This window comes from Anabrus simplex, chromosome 2, assembly GCF_040414725.1.
Source record: "Anabrus simplex isolate iqAnaSimp1 chromosome 2, ASM4041472v1, whole genome shotgun sequence".
In the NCBI taxonomy this organism is placed as follows: Eukaryota; Metazoa; Arthropoda; class Insecta; order Orthoptera; family Tettigoniidae; genus Anabrus; species Anabrus simplex.
In genome coordinates this window covers 46,953,763-46,976,399 of record NC_090266.1, presented here as the reverse complement: position 1 = coordinate 46,976,399, position 22,637 = coordinate 46,953,763, and positions in this window count along the sequence as shown.

Here is a 22,637-nt window from a genome sequence, read left to right as displayed (position 1 = left end):
CTCTTGTAATTACGTCGTGTTGCGTCAGTAGCAAAAAGTATTGCTTTATACTTTTTAAGATCATCTTGTAAAATTATATCCTTGTCAGGTATTCGTGAGAAAAGAAGTTCTAAGAGTCCTTTCGTAGGTTTATAGGTAACACCTTTTACAATGAGTTTGTTGCTATTAATCTTAACATTTGAATTTCCTATCCGGAAACAGTCATCTTCGTAGCGAATACCGTAGGTAGTGTCAGTTTGTCCTGTAAAAAGTTTTTCTATATAAGGTGCAAAGAGAGATCCATAGGTATCTTGAATAAAAGTTCTAAACTGATTGCGATACTCTGGTGTAATCATAACCTCAGACAAAGATGGTAGATTTTGCGTCGATGTAGTAGGTGTTTCAGCAATAACATCTGTAGTTAAAAACTCAACACGCTTAGATGGTGATGTATCATTAAGTTCTTCTTCTTCTTCTTCCTTATCTTCCTCTTCCTCTTCCTCTTCTTGATCTACATCCTGCTTCTTCTCTTCCGTATCTTCTTCATGCTTCTCTTTATGATATGATGTTTGCATAGAAGCAAAACTTGAAGTAGACTGCGGTAATGAAGTAGAATTAAAAATTTCTTTGAGTGGTGTACTTAGTTGTGTTTTTAAAAATAAATCCGTGTCTGCTTGAATACGTTTAAGCTCTTTAAATTTCCGTCGAATATTGTTTCGAGCTTGGATGATATGTTTTGTGATCTCCTTGCTAGATGTTAACATGATGGTGGTTTTTAATCAAGTAGTTACTGTAATTCTGTGTTAATGCATATAAAATGATCGAAACCCATGCGATATCGTCCATGCTGTACATCACTTTCTTTATATATAACTAAAAAGCTGTAACGGTGTAATGACCAACATTTCGCACACATACGTTTAAAGTCATCGAATGTCATATCAGTGTTAACATGATCGTTATACACATGTCGCATGTTGCGCTCATCTTGCCGAAAAAGCACAATTACATTTGCGTTGTCGCGTATCAACTGCTTAGGCACACGAGAATAGGTTTGGCACAAATAGATGCAATCAACATATTTATGCCGACCCATACTAAAGAATGCACGAATAACGTTTTGCTGTTCTGTTGCGACATCATCAAAGATCATAAGAGAATTAGGAAGCACATCGTCTGGTGATGGTACTTGCTCATGTGAATTAAATTTAAAATATCTTATTCCATCTTTAACTAGATCGTGCATTACAGTTTGTAGAATAGTATATAGCGGCTGATAGAGTGACTTTGCGAAAACGTAAATATTCTCGAAGCGTACACCATTTACAGAAGTAATAAGTGTGAGTAAAAGATTTGTTTTACCGCATCCCGACGGACCTGATATAATACATCGAACAGTAAAAGGAAACAACGTTCCATGACGTTTTCTTGTAGTTGTACTAGAACTAGGTAAGAGATGTGGTACAATGTCGGTAACAGGTAGCGTGTCTTGCTGCTTTATAATCTTCATGATAACTGAATCATAAAGTACGTAATAGTAATATATATATTAAACGAAACAAGAGGCAACGGTTAGTTTATGATTTGCTCTTGACTAGTAAAGTCGTGTCCAGCATGGTGAAACAACGATATCCAAACGACATGAAGAAGAAGAAGAAAGTAAAAACTGTTAGATGGAAGGATGTTATATAGGCTGCGCAAAAAGCTATTCGAGGGGAATACAATCCTCGTGTAGCTATTACTAAGGCGTTACGCGCAGCAAGAGCGAGAATTTCTCCAAAGTGCAGAGCAATATTTAGTAAACGTGCGCGAAATATTCCTGTACCAAAACGAGGAGGATTTCTTCCTGCGCTGTTTGCTGGCTTAGCAGCTTTAGGGTCATTGCTAGGTGGTGCTAGTGCTGTAGCGAGAACTGTCAAAGCTGTAGAAGAAGCCAAACAACAGTTGAAAGAGAGTGAACGTCATAACAAGACGATGGAGGCAATTGCGTTACGAGGCAAAGGTGTGAACATGAAGCTAGCGCCATACAAGAAAGGGCTTGGTATCTACATTTCTCCAAAAAACGTCTACTGAATGCACTGCCATATCGAGCTCTAACGCATGATGAAGATTTTACGTTTGCTAAACAACTAGGAATTCATTATTTTCGAGGAGTGTATATGCGCGATCAACTACCAGTACGCCCACGTGAACGTGAAAGTGCCGTAATTAACTTGGACGACAGTCGTGGACCAGGAACTCATTACGTTGCTTATGTAAAACGTAAATCTAAAGTATGGTATTTTGATAGCTATGGAGATTTACCTCCTCCTTTTGAGCTCATACGTTATTTCGGAAGCAGTGCAGACATTGTTTACAATAAAAACCAGTACGCCCACGTGAACGTGAAAGTGCCGTAATTAACTTGGACGACAGTCGTGGACCAGGAACTCATTACGTTGCTTATGTAAAACGTAAATCTAAAGTATGGTATTTTGATAGCTATGGAGATTTACCTCCTCCTTTTGAGCTCATACGTTATTTCGGAAGCAGTGCAGACATTGTTTACAATAAAAACCGTGTGCAAAACTTTAATACACGCATGTGCGGACGATTTTGTCTTATGTTCTTATATCAAACCCAGACAGTAGAGAAAGTGCATTAGTGTCTACGTGATGACGAACAGTGAAAGAACGTTTGCTGTACGTGGAGAAGGACCTGAAACAACCGTCTATTTTAATCCACCAATCGAACTTGGTTATCAGCCGTATAGTCTTGGACTAGTATCGTTTGAAAGCTACAATAAAATCTATAATGTGCGTGATGGTTTAAACAAGTTCTATTACGATGAGTATGTGCTAACACTACCCTCAGGCAGTTATACAGTAGATTATATTCACGACTATATTGAAAGTACGTTAATTGATCAGTTTGAGGAAGATAGTTTTAGTAATCATAATTACAAGTTCTCAATCATTATAAGCAACATTACACATAAATGTGTTATTGAATCATCATTTAAGATTGACTTCAAATCACAACCTGATTCGATTAGACCACTGCTTGGATTTTCATCGAGGGAGCTCCTACCGAACGTACGTTACGAGTCTGATCAACCTATAAAACTCTTCGATGATTATAATGTGAACATTACTTGTAATATTATTACAGACTTGAATAGTAATCTACAACCTTCGCACGTCCTGCACGACTTTATTGTTACAGAGGAACGTGGATATACTATTTGTGAGAAACCAGCAGTAGTTCTTTATCATCCTGTGTCTGTAAAACACATTAGCAACATTACTCTTAGACTTGTAAATAAACATAATCAACTTATTCATTTAGATCAGCACGCGTACGTAGCTTACAAACTACATCTTAAACCAGTATGAAAACCATCTATAAAACACGGTGTACATTTCGAAGACATACTACATGTGTGCAGAGACTCATCGAGTTAACAGATACCCATAAGCAGATACTCCAAGATTTAGGATATACACTACTACAACAGAATGGAAGAAATGCTAGACATTACGAATACAGTAGAAAGTCGTGAAGGTGTAGTACGAAGTGAGCTTCATTCCTATCAACCTTTTACGTTTGGATTAAATAACAATGATGAAAGTCATTTTATTATTAATCAACAAGATGTTTACACCTAACCACACGAAAGCTACATCTATATTGAAGGACGATTAGAAAAGTCTGATGGAAGTGGACCAAGCACTTCACAACTAAACAACAATGCTCTAGCTTTTCTCTTTTCTGAAGCGCGATATGAAGTAAATAATGTTGAAATAGATCGAACGAAGAATGTTGGTATTAAAAGTGCAATGAAACTCTACCCTTCTTTCTGTGATGAAGAAAGTAACCTTTTGCGGATGGCTGGATGGTGTCCAAAAGCTACTAACAACTGGATGATTAATGAGGATGGTACTTTTACGGATATGTTATCACTGAAACATATTTTTGGATTCGCAGAAGACTTTACACGTATTATAATCAACGCAAAACAAGAGCTTATTCTAATCCGTGATCGAAGTGATTACAATTCTCTTAAAGCAGTAGAAACACCTGTAGAATCGAAAATAACACTGCATCGTATACTGTGGCGGATTCCACATGTAACCTTATCTGATCGTGAAAAACTTCGATTGCTCAAGATTGTAGAAAATGATATACAATTACCTATACGTTTTAGAAGTTGGGAGCTGCATTAATATCCTGTGTTACCACCTACAAACAAGCATAGCTGGGCTGTTAAAACATCACGTTTTACTGAGAAGCCCTTGTACATTATTTTTGGATTTCAAAAATTCACATGAGCAAGTACCATCACCAGACGATGTGCTTCCTAATTCTCTTATGATCTTTGATGATGTCGCAACAGAACAGCAAAACGTTATTCGTGCATTCTTTAGTATGGGTCGGCATAAATATGTTGATTGCATCTATTTGCGCCAAACCTATTCTCGTGTGCCTAAGCAGTTGATACGCGACAACGCAAATGTAATTGTGCTTTTTCGGCAAGATGAGCGCAACATGCGACATGTGTATAACGATCATGTTAACACTGATATGACATTCGATGACTTTAAACGTATGTGTGCGAAATGTTGGTCATTACACCGTTACAGCTTTTTAGTTATTGATAAAGAAAGTGATGTACAGCATGGACGATATCGCATAGGTTTCGATCATTTTATATGCATTAACACAGAATTACAGTAACTACTTGATTAAAAACCACCATCATGTTAACATCTAGCAAGGAGATCACAAAACATATCATCCAAGCTCGAAACAATATTCGACGGAAATTTAAAGAGCTTAAACGTATTCAAGCAGACACGGATTTATTTTTAAAAACACAACTAAGTACACCACTCAAAGAAATTTTTAATTCTACTTCATTACCGCAGTCTACTTCAAGTTTTGCTTCTATGCAAACATCATATCATAAAGAGAAGCATGAAGAAGAAAAGCATGAAGAAGATACGGAAGAGAAGAAGCAGGATGTAGATCAAGAAGAGGAAGAGGAAGAGGAAGATAAGGAAGAAGAAGAAGAAGAACTTAATGATACATCACCATCTAAGCGTGTTGAGTTTTTAACTACAGATGTTATTGCTGAAACACCTACTACATCGACGCAAAATCTACCATCTTTGTCTGAGGTTATGATTACACCAGAGTATCGCAATCAGTTTAGAACTTTTATTCAAGATACCTATGGATCTCTCTTTGCACCTTATATAGAAAAACTTTTTACAGGACAAACTGACACTACCTACGGTATTCGCTACGAAGATGACTGTTTCCGGATAGGAAATTCAAATGTTAAGATTAATAGCAACAAACTCATTGTAAAAGGTGTTACCTATAAACCTACGAAAGGACTCTTAGAACTTCTTTTCTCACGAATACCTGACAAGGATATAATTTTACAAGATGATCTTAAAAAGTATAAAGCAATACTTTTTGCTACTGACGCAACACGACGTAATTACAAGAGAACAGAAGCTGTAAATGCGAATAAGAGTTACAAGTATCGTGAGTTTATTTCTAAGCTGTTTCCGACTGCACGTAGTCTAGACGTTATCTACAAGCCTTTGTTGCCGTATGTGGATGTAAGATACTGGAATGACCCAAACTTACTCGTTGAACGATTACAACTTTTAAGAGCATCGCAAGAGGCTGGTCACACTGGTCACGGATCAGAAATTCTAGAAATAGAAAGAGAACTACGTTATGCCGGTATTATTTTGTAATGGCTCGTCAAGAGAAGATCTCACCTGTAAAGGTAAACATCGCACATGAGTTACATAAACCAGCACGTCGCACCTACTGTCGCAGACGCGTTATTACACGAGGAAAAGATGATCTCTGGCAAGCAGACTTAGTAGAAATGATTCCATATGCTTCTAGTAATAAGGGCTATAAGTATCTACTTACTGTTATCGATGTGTACTCAAAGTTTGCTTTTGCAGAACCCGTGCGTTCTAAAACAGCAGCTCAAGTTAAAGAAGCATTTAAACATATTGTTGAAGAATCGAAACGCTGCCCAAGGCTTCTTCAAACTGATCAAGGTAAAGAGTTTTACAACAAGGATTTTTCTTCTTACCTCAAGTTACTTGGCATTCAACACTACTCTACGTTCAGCAATCTCAAGGCAAGTGTTGTAGAACGCTTTAATCGTACACTCAAAACAATGATGCGGCGAGAATTTACAGCGCAAGGTTCATATCGTTGGATTGATCTGCTACCTAGACTTTTATCTACCTACAACGATACACTTCATCGCACTATCGGAACAAAGCCACGTCTTGTTACAAAGAATACACCTCGTCTAGATGCTATTCATCTTGTAATTAAAACAGCTGATCCACGTCGCCATCGCTTTAAAGAAGGTGATTTCGTTCGCATCAGCAAACACAAGTCTATCTTTGCAAAAGGATACACACCTAACTGGAGCACTGAAATTTTTCAAATCAGAAGTGTTAAGCTTACTAATCCAGTTACGTATTTACTTCGCGATCTCAGAGGACAGCCTGAAGGAGGATTCTACATCGAAGAACTGCAGAAAACAAAATATCCTGATCACTATTTAGTTGAACGTGTTATTCGACGTCGTGGCAATAAACTGTATGTTAAATGGCTTGGTTTTAATAACAGCTTTAATTCATGGATTAATAAAGAGGATGTACTTTAAATCTTACGTGTGTTTTCTTTTAATCCTCTACGTTTCCTTTCTTCTAAGTCACTAGGACATGCTGTAGGATTAAACAACACCTGTAATATGTTTTGACAATTCATATTTATTTTAGAATATATACATTTTTATCCTTTGTTTATTTTACGGTCTTTGTCACTCAGTTTTCGTTTTATTGCACCAACAACGACAAGTGCTGCTATATTCTTCTGAGCAGCTAAAGCACTAGGTAATAACACACACACACACAGCATAACTTTACGAAGCAGATTTTAACAGCTACACGATATACTCTATGCAGGCAGCATGTAACTACGTGTCAGGCGAACGTGTTCTAGGGCCGCAGAGGAGATGAAGCACGAAGAAAAGAAGATCAATCACTCTATTGATGAGTCCACGCCCAACATGCTTCCTCATCTTTCTCCCAGCACGTTTCTTCACCTTTTCCTTGTTTACTCTCTCCACAGCCATGATAAGTGTTTATAAGCGAAGACAACTCATTAGTTTTAGGTCCGTGATACAGTTTAATTAGTTGACATGTACGGCACTGTCTCACAGAAGGTCTTCTAGCTAAACTCACGTGTTCATGATGTAAACTACACGTTTGGAGCTCTGACAAAACAGGATCTTGAGTCCACTCACGAGGCACCTTTTCCCAAATCTTCTTTACAGCATTCGCAGCTACATTAACCAAAAATGCCTTTGGTAATGCATTTAACTCTTCTTCAGTAAAAGTGTTTAGTTTCTTTTTGCATGCATAAAACTTTACGATCGCCTTTTCAACTGCGTTACACTTAGTATCTGTTAGAAATGACATGATGCCTTTACTCTACAATTGTTTCTTTTACACTAAGGTTATTTCGACACTGCACTTTACATATGTTGTTCACTTCCCGGCATGCACTGCGACACAACCAATCAAAGAGCATGCATACATGTTGTAAAGACTGTTTACTTGTTTCTCTGCTATGCTCTTTCGGAAGAGTTTTAAATGATGGGCACCCCAATTCATGCATGTCGATAACTTCACATGATGATGGTAGAAACTCACGCAACCATTCTTTCTTTTCACAACCCTTTAAAAGAACAAGATATGCTCTTGACAAATGTGCATTCATCATTAAAGGTAGAAAACGATAAGGTATTCCTTTTTCTTCCCACTTCAAACCTAAATTGTTTTCAATCCACTGAGTCTGCTTTTTATCTTCATCTGTTTGCAAACAGTAAGGGAACGGTGGACTAAATACTAAACTAACAAGTTTTGGTGCCCACAACACACTGCAATCTAACACAGCCACCTCTTTAAACACAAATTTGTTTCCGTTTACTTTAAAGCCTTGCACATCAACTATTAATGTTTTCGTCATGTTTGCACTCCACACTCTATCACTGTTTCTCGAAGACTAAAGCTTTTAGTCAACGAACGGGTTTAAACATGCACAATGACGTCATCACAACAGCACGTGCTTACTCTAGCTTTCCCGATGCGTGATTAAACTTGTTCGAATTTACCACCACCACATTTCAACTAAAGAGTGCAGCAGCGAGGTAAGCGATGTAAGATGGCGGTAGCTAAAGATGGCAGCACGGTGCTCTGTTGATTAAAGATGGCTGCTTGTCAAAAAGATTTTTTCAAATTATCCGCCACCACATGGAGTGCAGCACTGAGGTTTGCTATGCAAGATGGCGGGTGACAGCTTGTCAAATAGATTTTTTTTCAAAGGTAAGTAGCTAAAGAGGGCAGCACTAAGGTTAGCAATGCAAGATGGTGGATGACAGCTGTGACGTAAAATTTACCCGCAAGATAGCACCACGATGCTCTTTTCATTAAAGATGGCAGCTTGTTAAATAGAACTTTTCAAATTAACCGCCTCAAAGGTAAGTAGCTAAAGAGGGCAGCACTGTTCTCTCTGGATTAAAGATGGCTGTCTGTCGAAAATAATTTTTCAAATTAACCGCCTCAAAGGTAAGTAGCTAAAGAGGGCAGCACTGTTCTCTCTGGATTAAAGATGGCTGCTTGTCGAAAAGAATTTTTTCAAATTATCCGCCACCACAAAGAGGGCAGCACGGTGCTCTCTTGATTAAAGATGGTGGATGACAGCTGAAGAGCGAGTAGAATTTGTTTCCAAACAAGAGCACGTGGAATTTGCCGCCACCACATAGAGTGCAGCACTGTTCTCTCTAGATTAAAGATGGCGGATGACAGCTGTCAGAAAAGCGCATAGGTTTGTTTCCAAACAAGAGCACGTAGAATTTGCCGCCACCACATAGAGTGCAGCACTGTTCTCTCTGGATTAAAGATGGTGGATGACAGCTGTCAGAAAAGCACATGGGTTTGTAAAGCACGTGGAGTTTGCCGCCACCACATAGAGTGCAGCACTGTTCTCTCTGGATTAAAGATGGCGGATGACAGCTGTCAGAAAAGCACATGGGTTTGTAAAGCACGTGGAATTTACCGCCACCACATAGAGGGCAGCACGGTGCTCTCTGGATTAAAGATGGCGGATGATAGCTGTCAAAAATGCGCATAGGTTTGTTTCCAAACAAGAGCATTTAGAATTTGCCGCCACCACATTTCAACTAAAGAGTGTAGCACTGAGGTTTGTGATGCAAGATGGCGGATGACAGCTGTCAGAAAATAGCACGTGAATTTGTTTCCAAACAAGAGCACGTGGAATTTCCCGCCGCCACAAAGAGGGGTAGCACTGTGCTCAAAGATGGCTGCTGTCACGTGGAATTGTCTGCCACCACAGGTATCTAGCTAAAGATGGCAGCACTGCGGTTTGCGATGCAAGATGGCTGCTGTCAAAAAGCATTTTTCAAATTATCCGCCACCACATTTCAAAGGTAAGTAGCTAAAGAGGGCAGCACTGTGCTCTATGAATTAAAGATGGCGGATGACAGCTGTCAAAAAAGCACGTGGCTGTCAAAAAGCACGTGGATTTGTTTAGCTCGAGCTAGTGAGGTTAAGTTGGTAGCATTAAGGTTTAGGCCCGCCAAGATGGCAGCACTGCCGATGACAGGTGACGAATTTTACATCTACTACGATAAAGAGGGCAGCACAGCGCTCTGTGGTTTAAAGATGGCGGATGACAGCTGTCAAAAAAGCACGTGGCTGTCAAAAAGCACGTGGCTTTGTTTACCACGCGCTAGTTAGGTTAAGTTGGTACCACTGAGGTTTAGGCCCGTCAAGATGCCAGTACTGAGGTTAGCGATGCGTTGTTGTCTGTCAAAAAGCACGTGGCTGTCAAAAAACACGTGGCTTTGTTTACCTCACGCTAGTTAGGTTAAGTTGGTACCACTGAGGTTTAGGCCCGTCAAGATGGCAGTACTGAGGTTAGCGATGCGTTGTTGTCGATGACAGCTGTCAAAAAGCACGTGGCTTTGTTCACAAATCTGTCAAAAAGCACGTGGCTGTCAAAAAGCACGTGGATTGGTTTATCTCGCGCTAGTTAGGTTAAGTTGGCACTACTGAGGTTTAGGCCCGTCAAGATGGCAGTATTGAGGTTAGCGATGCGTTGTTGTCTGTCAAAAAGCACGTGGCTGTCAAAAAACACATGGCTTTGTTTACCTCGCGCTAGTTAGGTTAAGTTGGCACTACTGAGGTTTAGGCCCGTCAAGATGGCAGCAGTGAGGTTAGCGATGCGTTGTTGTCGATGACAGCTGTCATAAAGCACGTGGCTTTGTTTACAAATTCAAATCTCGCGCCAAAATTCAAATTTCCCGCCAGAATTAAAATTTCCCGCCAAAATTCAAATTTCCCGCGCCGCGAGAGGAGGAGGAGGCCGCTGAACTGTCCAATTTACACTACTGTTCCATCATCCAAATAAAATAGGTTAAGAGGACTGTTCAAGTCTGCGATGACAGGCTGGAGTGCAAGACTTAAAAAGTTAAGGTCCTGTTGGATCACCTTGCTGTACCCCAGACTGTGACGAAATAATATGAGATTCGAAATAGAGGTTAGAAGGGTATCTATACGCTTGCCAAAGGAAAGCGTAAGTTCAGGAATTCTATCCTTTACTGCATGTAACATGGAGTCTCTATCCATGGTGTTAAATGCATTTCTGAAGTCAATTTTTACTAAGATTTTATTCGATGTAGCATTTAAATGTTGGAAAGTTCGTGCAGAATGGATAATGGTTTCACATCCCTTTGGAATACCAAAGCCAAGTTGGTGAGGATAGAGATACTGGCTGATGGTCCCTTTTACTGCCATGCAAGATAATTTAGCAACCAGCCTTCTAAAGGTGTTCCCAATTGCAATAGGTCGAACGCCTCCGTCAGGTTTCTGAAGAGCAATTAATACGGCCCCATAAAAGTTTGGGCACAATTCAGACTGAGTTGCCCTCTTAATATGAAATTGCATAATTTTGTGATGGATTGGAGAAGTCTTCTCCCGGCATCTCCAGCTGATTTAGAGGTAAGATCTTTGAGGTGTTGAGGACGGATACCGTTAATTCACGAAGCAGAACCGTTAGGGAACGTCTTTATTCCTTCAAGCACCAATTCCGGTGTCACGCTGAGATAATTGTCACTAAGATCAGGGGGATCGGGAAACGACAATGGGCGTGACGGCGAAGGGTGTTTATCTACCAAGGATTCGAAGGTGGTAAGGGTGCGTTCTGCTATCCCACTTTCTGATGAAGGAATCCTAACTGCTCCCCGAATATCCCCATCTGCTAATTTGTTTTCTATACAACGAACTTTAGAAGGCGCGGTGTTCTTTTTAGTCACAGGTTCTGGTAGTTAGAATTCTCGTATATTTTCCTTTATTTTAGATACTAGCGAAGTAGCCTTTCCGTTAGATCTCTCGGGGACACGAAGAGCAATGTATGCAAAAAGCATTAGATCCTGCCAGCATTCCAAAGAATTCTGGGAAATACATCTTTCAATCAACTTTGATAGTCTATCCGCAGTTATAGCTCTCACCCCTTTTGGAACTCGTCTTAAAATTCTTATACTGTCTTTACAATTTGATAGTATGGCCCGAAATGACTTATTTGGAGATTCAGCATGAACTGGATCAATAACCTGTATATTGGATATTGAGGTAGATTGATCTGGGTGAAGCGAAATATCGCGCTTGTGCGTTTGGTGACGGTTCGCCTGATGGGCTTCAACTTAATATTATTCCACATACTAGGGATGGATTTAAATTGTATTTCAATTTAGTCCTTTAAGAGAAGAGGTCAGTAAATTTTAATTACCGGTACTCCCTGGAGGAAGAATGAACTGACCAATGGCAATACACTTATGCTGTGTGAAAGGTAGTTATTGTTATTTGTGGAATTTCGATTACCTATGAGGCAAGATCTCAATAATAATAATGATATCATGTACTGTGATTTGAACACTGGCTGAATAAGTCAGAACTTATTAGAACGACACATCACCTCTGGCAACGAAAGCAAAAACTCAAAGTATAACTGGATTAGAATTCCCTAGTAGGTTTTTCCCCATAACTAATGCTACCGCTTTGCGCAAAACATGTACGTATATTGTGCGTATTCATTTGTAACATTGGTTTCAAAGTTTACCGTATCATAGACATCTAAAAGTACCGTACCCTACACAGGAAATCTTCCATTTTTCCAGTCAGTCAAAACTTAAGCAAGATTAAGAAATACCAGAAAGCATTAAAAACTGGAAAACTTAAAAGTTAGCCCATATGTTAACTAAGTCGAAAGTGAGAAGAAAATGGGTTCCTGTTTAACAAATGCCGGCATTGAAGAACAGTTTACTACACAACGATTGGAAATATGAGGTTCCATACCTGTTCTCTGTGAAAACATAAAAAGCTAGGATATCGTTCACGTCGTCTACGGTTTTCCTCCATCTCCTTCGTCTGCCGACGCAACACCTTCTGTATGTTAGTACTCAATGGCTTGTGAGTAGGCCCTACCTTTTGATGTTCTTCTGTTCAGTACGTAACGTATCAATAAATATGCCATCCAATATTACCAACCTACCAAGTATCAAGAAACGTTAATAAAAAACGTAAACCGTGCGCGTTGAGGCGCGCGGCTGTGAGCTTGCATCCGGGAGATAGTAGGTTCGAATCCCACTATCGGCAGCCCTGAAGATGGTTTTCCGTGGTTTCCCATTTTCACACCAGGCAAATGCTGGGGCTGTACCTTAATTAAGGCCACGGCCGCTTCCTTCCAATTCCTAGGCCTTTCCTATCCCATAGTCGCCATAAGACCTATCTGTGTCGGTGCGACGTAAAGCCCCTAGCAAAAAAAAAAAAAAACGTAAAAACAGCGGATTTCAGTATAATGTTCAGCTTATTGGAAATAATATTTGCAGTAGATATACAGGAACAACCGTTTATTTGAGGTAGATTCATGTCGATTTAATGCTGGAAAACACTATGGAGATGCCTAGTTCTAAGCAGCTAGTCCCGTACAATTTCCCTGTTTTCGTAATCGTGTGGCAGGAAGTGAGGATGGTTACCGATATCTCAATTAGCTTTGGCAATGACGGCCTGGAACATTCCTCATTTTAATGGTAAACAATTTCCGGGACAGGAAAACTTGATGTCTTGTAGGCTAACTGTTAACAAAATTACGCTTGGAAAGTCATTTTGTATGACATGGTTGCACAATGCTCATGATATGAATTGCGAATTTCGTTTCGCTTTTCAGATACAGTGTACGGCTGTATAATTCCTATCGTCGGGTTTTGTAATCACGTCATCTTGATTCTCAATATAACAATCACACCAGCAGGGTTGCCATACATCCCGAAAAGTCGGAATTGTCCCAATTTTATGCAAATTTCAATGCTGTGATTAACAAATCACCACTACTGATATGCATTTAGGGCAGTCACCCAGGTGGCAGATTACCTATCTGTTGTTTTCCTAGCCTTTTCTGAAACGATTTCAAAAATGGAAATATACTGAACATCTCCCTTGGTAAGTTATTCCAATACCTACTTCTAATAAATGAATATTTGTCCCAATTTGTCCTCTTGAATTCCAAATTTATTTTCATATTCTGATCATTACTACTTTCAAAGAAACCACTCAGACTTATTCGTCTACTGATGTCCTCCCAAGCCATCTCTCCACTGACACCTCGGAACATACCACTTATGATACAGATATAGATTCCCATAGGGAACCTGAAATATTTTTCCCAAATGTCTAAATTTTTAAAACCAATATAAATGGTCCATTGTTGGACATTATAAATTTTCCAGCTAACTAATTCGTGGTTGCCAGTGTTTCACACCCATCTGCTAAGTTGGGCTCATCAGTTGGCACTTAGCACACCCACCAAGACGCATAGCTGGTGCATACCGAGTAGGCCACTGCGTAAGCTACTTGAAGCCACTGGCAGTGAGAATGCACTATGAGGGAATTTGTCTCCTTATCAAAAATTGATTTCTGCTTGGCCAGCAGATGATACAGATGTTGATTCCCACAGGGAACCTGCAATATTTGTCCTGAATGTGTAAATTTATAAAACCAATGTAAATGGTCCTTTATTGGACATTATAAATTTTCCAGCTAACTCATTCCTGGTTGCCAGCATTTTGCCCCTATGTGCTAAGTTGGGCTCATCAGTTGGTACTTAGCACACCCACCAAGAAGCATGGCTAGTGCATACCGTGGAGGGCACTGCATAGGCTACTACTTGAAGCCATCAATTAAATCTGGTGAGGATCCCATACACTGGAACCATACTCTAGTTGGGGTCTTACCAGAGATTTATATGCCCTCCCCTTTACATCCTTACTACATCCCCTAAATACCCTCATACCATGTGCAGAGGTCTTCACATCCGTACCCTTCATTTACAATCATATATATGTGATTAACCTAATGAAGATTTTTATTTATATTTACACCTAGGTACTTACAATGAATCCCAAATGGAACGTTCACCACCATCTATGCAGTAATTAAAACTGAGAGGACTTTTCCTATTTGTGAAACTCACAATCTGACTTTTAACACCATTTATCATCATACCATTACAATCTCAAACCATTATCGAGGTCATTTTGCAGTTTCTCACAATCTTGCAACATTTGTATTACTCTGTACAGAATAACATAATCTGCAAGGAGCGTTATCTCTGATTCCACTTCTTTACATATATCATTACAGGGTCAGGTAAATCTTTGCCTACTCTAGTTGTCTAAGTTCTATTTTCAAGAAACATAGCCACCCATTCAGTCACTCTTTTGTCAAGTCCAAATGCACTCATTTTTGCCAGTAGTCTCCCGTGATTTACCCTATCAAATGCCTTAGATAGTTCAACTTTACATACTTTCAATAAATAAGCCTCTTCCATTATTTTTCCACACATCAAACAACAACACTCTTCATGTTTTTCTCTCAGACCGTTATTTTTATAGACATCCATTAACCACCACATCATACTTCTTTCTTCCCTTTCATAAGTCATTCTCTCTATATTGACTTTTGCTACCTACCACCTACCCACCCACCAACCCACACATTCACCCATACAACCAACCGACCGACCGACCGACCGACTGACCGACCAACCAACCAACCAACCAACCAACCAACCAACCAACCAACCAACCAACCAACCAACCAACCAACCAACCAACCAACCAACCAACCAACCAACCAACCAACCAACCAACCAATCAATCAAACCTGATCTGCATTTAGGGCTGTTGCACAGGTGGCATATTCCCTATCTGTTGTTTTCCTAGCCTTTTCTTAAATTATTTCAAAGAAGCTGGAAATTTATCATGTCCCTTTTAATGTAGTGTTGTAGTAATATGAATTTCTAACAACACAAAATCAATTGTACTGAATAGGTGGAATAGAAAAATAAAAAATAAAAATTTGTATGCAAATTACATACTACTTAGCCAAGCAGCTAGTCTTCTCTCTCTCAGTTATTCCCAGCCCAAACTTTGCAACATTTTTGTAACACTACTCTTTTGTCAGAAATCACAGAGAACACATCGAGGTGCTTTTCTTTGGAAATCTTCCAGTTCTTGAATCAAGTAATTCTGGTGAGGGCCCTATACACTGGAACCGTACTCTAGTTGGGGTCTTACCAGAGACATATATATGCCCTCTCTTTTACATTCTTACTATAACCCCTAAACACCCTCATAACCATGTACAGAAATCTGTACCCTTTATTTAAATCCCATTTATGTGATTACCCCAATGAAGATCATTCCTTATACTAACACCCAGATACTTACTATTATCCCCAAAGGAACTTTCACCCCATCAACACAGTAATTAAAACTGAGAGGACTTTTCCTACTTGTGAAACTTACAACCTGACTTTTAACCGCGCTTGTCAACAAATGATTGCCTGCTGTCCATCTCACAACATTATCGAAGTGACGTTGCAGTTGCTCACAATCTTGCAACTTATTTATTATTATCATCAACTCTATACAGAGTAACATCATCCGGAAAAAGCCTTACATCTGATTCCACTTGTTTACTCATATAGCTTATATATGTATATATGTGTTGTACCCGTCCACCTCCCGAGTCCCAGACTAGCATTTATCTCAGGGGTGTTGGTTCATTATTTAAGTCATCGAATATAAATATAGCGGCATCAATGAACACGGGATTGAACGGAGCAATTAAAAATTAAAAATGGGGAAGGCTCGATTGTAAACTTGAATTTAAGGACTCCATGATAGGACTAGGAAGTGACTGTTAACTTTAAAAAGGGTACCATCTAACTACAATAAAAAGATTATGAGAATGATTTCCTTTGAAATAATTGCCAGAAGGAGCAGTTTATTACACCATCCGACGTACGAAACTTTGATACATTTGGCAACGATATTTAAATTCCCACACATGTTACATAAATAAATCACTTGCTATACCGCAAGTGGTATCAATATGTTGCTGGGTTGCTTCTGAAAGAAATTACAAGTGGAGTATAACTTACGGGTCGATTCCATTTGAATCGAACCGTTGTTCAAGGATATAGCTTCCTTCTATCGGGAGCCCGAGCATAACCCATGTTACGGTCGGCTTCTCGATTTAACTAAGATGATGTACCCCGGCTATATACATTTTTCCGAGACCGGTACTCGGACTGGGTAATGTTTCTCGTGAATTACGAAAAATGGATTACACGGACAGTTCCTATCTTACGATGTCCAGCTGATGCCATACCACTGAATTAGCATTTATATTTTATTTACATATGATCTGAGATGTTACAAAGTAGCCTCAGTAGACTACTGCCATAGATGAGATAACGAGAAGCGGTGGGAAATACCGTGCGGAAACCGTACGATAACGAGGTAACAAATGACTATAATATTTATCACTCTTATTATTGAAACATAAGAATCGAGGGATGTTGTCACCAATTACTTTAATCCACTATCGTCAGAATATTCATTTATCCACGAAATTATCATCCTTGAAATTATTATTATTATTATTATTATTATTATTATTATTATTATTATTATTATTATTATTATTACTCAACGGTTCCTGGCACTGTCACGTTTGATTAATATCGTCATTATTATGTGGGACGCAAACACAAATGGTTATTAATGTTATTATTATTATATCCCTCTTGTGGTTATTATTATTATTATTAAATAGGTGACCCAAGATATTATTATTATTATTATTATTAACGTCACTCAAGATATTTTTATTATTAACGTTACTCAAGATTATTATTATCATTAATGAATCGGTCATTTCCGCCAAAACCTATTAAGATATCGGTCGCAATTATAATTATTTCACTGATCAACCAACGGCATCATTACTGTTATTATTATGATAATTATTATTAATCTGACCGCGATGATTTAACATCGTCCTTACATTGTTATTATTATTATCGGTTGCATATTATCATTTAAATTCCCGTTTAACATCTTTATCAACGCTCATTTAATTAAGGCGGTCCAATCATTTATCTGCAATATTTATTATTATTATTATTATCACGACATCATGATTGTCATCGCTCGTCATTACAATGATTACACTATACGATCATTTATGTGGACTCTGAACTCTCATTATCCTTAGATCCGTAGTATCTCGACGAATAGCTGTGCAGTCTATTTATTTCGTACATGCTGTCACGGGTTCGAATTCTACCCGCTACGTAACTCAGTATTTCTCTGTGACACTGCCCGTACATTTTACACTCATTTCAATATCCTAAGTGTCTCTCGTACGGAATTTATTTTCCTTTCTATCTCAATATTCCTTGATTCATTTATTTCTCACAGAATTATCAACTGACTTATTTATTTACTTCTGACATCGTACGACCTTTTATTATCTGACTGCAGATTCTTTAACATTTTTCTATCTCATTTTGATCTACGCCTTAGTACGTTCTCCACAAATAATCGTAACATCTTGAAATTATATTTACCAAAATTTGACAATCATGGTTTCGTAATATTAGTCCTACGTGTTCCGGCTAATGAATTACAACGTTAAGACACGACATTTATACGTAAAAATATATTGGACCGTAATTTAAACCACACGTTCATTAACATGTACGGATTATTAGCACCGATCTTAAATTTCACTATTATTAATTTATCAAGTTAAATTACCACACTCTTTAATTCCGAATTAAAAACGACATCCCGTCATTAAATGATTTCCGACAAAATCAACACCTGATCACTTAAATTCTATTATTACGCACTGATCACTTAAATTTTATTATTACGCACAGCTCACTAAATTTCCGATATCACATGAATTATTATTATATCCAAATTTTAAAAAATATAAATTCTTCTTTAAAAAGTAGTTTAATTTTTATTTATTATTATTATCAATTTAAAAAATTAATTTTCGCCTGTTACACGGTAGTCCACTCTTAATATGTTTAACGCATAACCTCTTTTACAATTTCGATTTATTCTGGCACTAATCACTCCAGATACGATTTACTTGGAATATTATTATTATAATCGCTTCTCACAAATTTAACAACTTCACTTTGAAACTGTGAACATACTAATCAACAACAACACAACTGGTATGACGAAGCTGGACTTTCCTTCAATGTCATTACATAGCTCGTTAAAATGACAAACAGAAAAACACATATCGGGTCTATTTAACTATAATAACCAAAATCAAATGTAAAGAAAATTATTCTTGAATACAAAGAAAATATGAATGCATGCATGACTTAACGAACTACCCTATATCTACTAAATTTACATCTACAACACACTGAATACATAAAAAGACCCGATTATTTACATTGTTATTATTTACTACTGTCCGTGCTACAAATGTAGGATGGGGTCGTTAAGTGACTCATCTTGTTACAGAAGGTAACCAAATCTAATAAAATTATCCCCATTTTTCCCAATCACGCTAACATTTCCCAAATATTATTTACAGTTTAGTACTCATCTTAGTTATCGGTATTCCATTACAGCTTTGCAGATGAGAGGCTCCTTTCGGCCCCTCTCTGCATTTTACTCCTCCATTCTTGATGGCGTAGTTCCACAAAAGATTTCCTGGCACATTACCATTTTACACTAATACCTTAATTATCACAAAACTTCACCATTGACAACGTTAACACTGAACACTTTAACTTTTATACAACAAATTAATATCCTAGACCCAAAAATTTAATATTTACACTATTTTAATCTTCGTCCAATTACCGCACAATGGACCTGGACACGTACGACGAGGTGTCAAATTTTACGCCCGTCGCGATGTATGTCGTCCGACGCGATACGCCCGTTTCATACGGCCTTCTTGAAGTGTTCATGATAGCGGTTCGATATTGCAAAGTACAGGCTATTATTCCCTTAAAGTACTGTTCGTCACACAGTCTGTTATTTACGTACTTATTGCGGTGCAATTTATATTACTCTCTTACAGTGCAATTAATTTACTTCACTGATATTTATAACTGACAAACACTGTCCTACGTTAACTATTTCCAGTTCATGTTGCTTGAGCGCGATCACATTCTCTAAACACTGGCGGATGCTCGCGCCATTAAATGTTGAGTTATTGTACGCCCGTAGAATTTGAAGTTAGCTGCGACCGACAGTTCAGCTCCAGAGATTCATTTCAAGTGTGGTCGGCGAGTATCCCTTGTCCCGTATATATGGATGAAGCTTTCCCTCGCGGATTCATTGACGTCATACCCCTGAGGGAGGGGGTGGATTTTTAATATCGGTACTTGCACTCCGAATTGGACTTTAAAATTTATATCAAATTAATCCACTCCGCTAGCATATTTGCTGGATTAAATATGAACTCCTGGCGATCACAGATTTAGGAGATACGGGTGGATTTAACTCCTCACATTTCGCGCCTTCGGAAGCGTCCCTTACAACGTGGTCTTCGTCCAGCCAATGATATTCAAGCTGTCTGGTTTCCAAGAAATCCAGCCTTTGATTTATTTAACTTGCCAATAATTATTGATTATTTTTCCATGCGTGACATCTAATAAATTCATTACATCGATCCGTGTACTCACAATAATTTATTACTGATTATTTTTGTAGTTACGAGAATATCTCATCCATCATTCCTTAAGATGGTATCCCTGAGTCTTCCATCAAATTTTAGCGATTGGCCGGCAAGCGGTCACGTGATTTAAATCTCCACCTGCCCGAACCTAGGCTAGCGAATGTCCTCGCAACCGCTGTAGTTTTCCATGACGGCACGGGAATCTCCGTCCTGCCAAAAATATCCCAGCACATTACTCATGTTGCGAGCTTCCTTTGTGTCACCTGCCCCCTTCTCTTTCTGACCAAGACTTATTTGTGGACTTGTATTTCCCTGTTCGCCAACTAATGAGATCCCCTGCTGTGAAGTAGCTTAATGTTGTTGTGTCAAGCTAATCCGTCAGGCTCCAGTCTGTCGTCCTTCCTCGCTCCTATTTCGACATTACACAGATGAAATATTTTCAACTACACTTCTGTATTTCAATAAATGTACCATATATTATTTTATCAATCAAATCATGATTGACTTTGGGCCTAAGTCACTCGGGTTCAGTATATATATTATAATACAGGGTCATATAAAGCTTCGCCTACTCAAATTCTCTGAGATCTATTTTCTGGAAATATAGCCACCCATTCAGTCACCCTTTTGTCTAGTTCAATTGCATTTATTTTTTCCAGTAGTCTCCCATGATCCACAATATCAAATGCCTTAGACAGGTCAATCGCGATACAGTCCATTTGACCTCCTGAATCCAAGATATGTGCTATATCTTGGTAGAATCCTACAAGTTGAGTTGATGGGATAACCATTCCTAAAACCGAACTGCCTTCTATCGAAACAGTTATTATTTTTGCAAACATATCTAATATATTCAGAAAGATTGCTTTCCCAAAGCTTACATGCAAAGCATGTCAAATTTACTGGCCTGTACGTTTTGGCTTTATGTATATCAGCCCTTCCTTTATGCACAGGGATTCTGATAGCAAATCTCCATTTATTTGGTATAGCTCCTTCAACCAAACAATAAGAAATAAGTACTACAGATATGGTACTATACCCCATCCCATTTTTTTAGTATATCCCCAGAAATCTTATCAATTTTAGCCAATTTTCTAGCTTCCATCTTTTGTATCTTACTGTAATTGTCATTGTTATCATATGTAAATTTTAATACTTCTTTAGAATTAGTCTCCTCCTCTGTCTGGACCTTATCCTTATAACCAACAATCTTTACATATTGCTGACTGAATACTTCTGCCTTTTGAAGATCCTCACATACACGTTCTCCTTGTACATTAAATATTCCTGGAATGTCCTTCTTGCAACCTGTTTCTGCCTTAAAATACTTATAATACCCTCCCAATTTTCACTAATATTTTTATAATAGCTAATTATGCTTGCCATCATGTTATCCTTAGCTGCCTTCTTTCCTGGATTCTATTTCCTAGTAAGTTCCTTAAATTCCTCCTTACTTCCACAGCCATTTCTTACTCTATTTCTTTCCAATCTGCACTTCCATCTTAGTCTCTTTCTCTATTATAATGAGGTGGGTCTTTACCATTCCTTACCACCTTTAAAGGTACAAACTTGTTTTCACATCCCTCAACAATTGCTTTAAACCAATCTCAGAGTCTGTTTATATTTTTATTCACCATTTTCCATTGATCATAGTTTTTAGAAACTGCCTCAGGCCTGCTTTATCAGCCATATGGTACTGCCTAACAGTCCTACTTTGAAGGCCTTCCTTTCTATCACATTTATTTTTAACTATGACATAAAATGCTTCCTGATCACTAATGCCATCTCTTGCTTCGGTTTCCCTGTGGAGCTCATCTGGTTTTTCCAGCACCACATTCAGGATATTTTTCCCTCTAGTTGGTTCCGTCACTTTCTGAATCAGCTGTCTTTCCCATTTTAGCTTATTTGCTATTTGTTGGTCATGCTTCCTGTTGTTCGCATTTCCTTCCCAATTGACAGTTGGTAAATTATGAACTCCCGCTACAATCACATCCCTTTCCAAGTCATTTCCCACATAGCTGATTTTCTTGTCAAATATTTCTGAATCCGTGTCAGCGCTTCCCTTTCTCGGCCTGTACACTCCAAAGACATCAAGTTGCCTATTATCTTTAGAAATGAGCCTTACACCTAGAATTTCATGTTTCTCATCTTAAAATTCTTATAGCTTACAAATTCTTCTTTCACCAGCGATAATACTCCCCTCCCTCCATTCCTACCATATCTCTTTGGTACACTCTCCAGTTCCGTGAGAAAATTTCTGCATCCATTATATCATTTCTCAGCCATATTTCAACTCCTATTACAATATCTGGTAAATATATATCTATTATGTTACTTAATTCTATTCCTTTCTTTGCAATACTTCTACATTTCAACACTAACATTTTAATGTCTTCCCTACTTGACTTCCAGATCTCTGTACCCTTATCACCACTCCCTAGCCAACCCCGTTTCCCTGAATGTGCCTCCCTATTACCC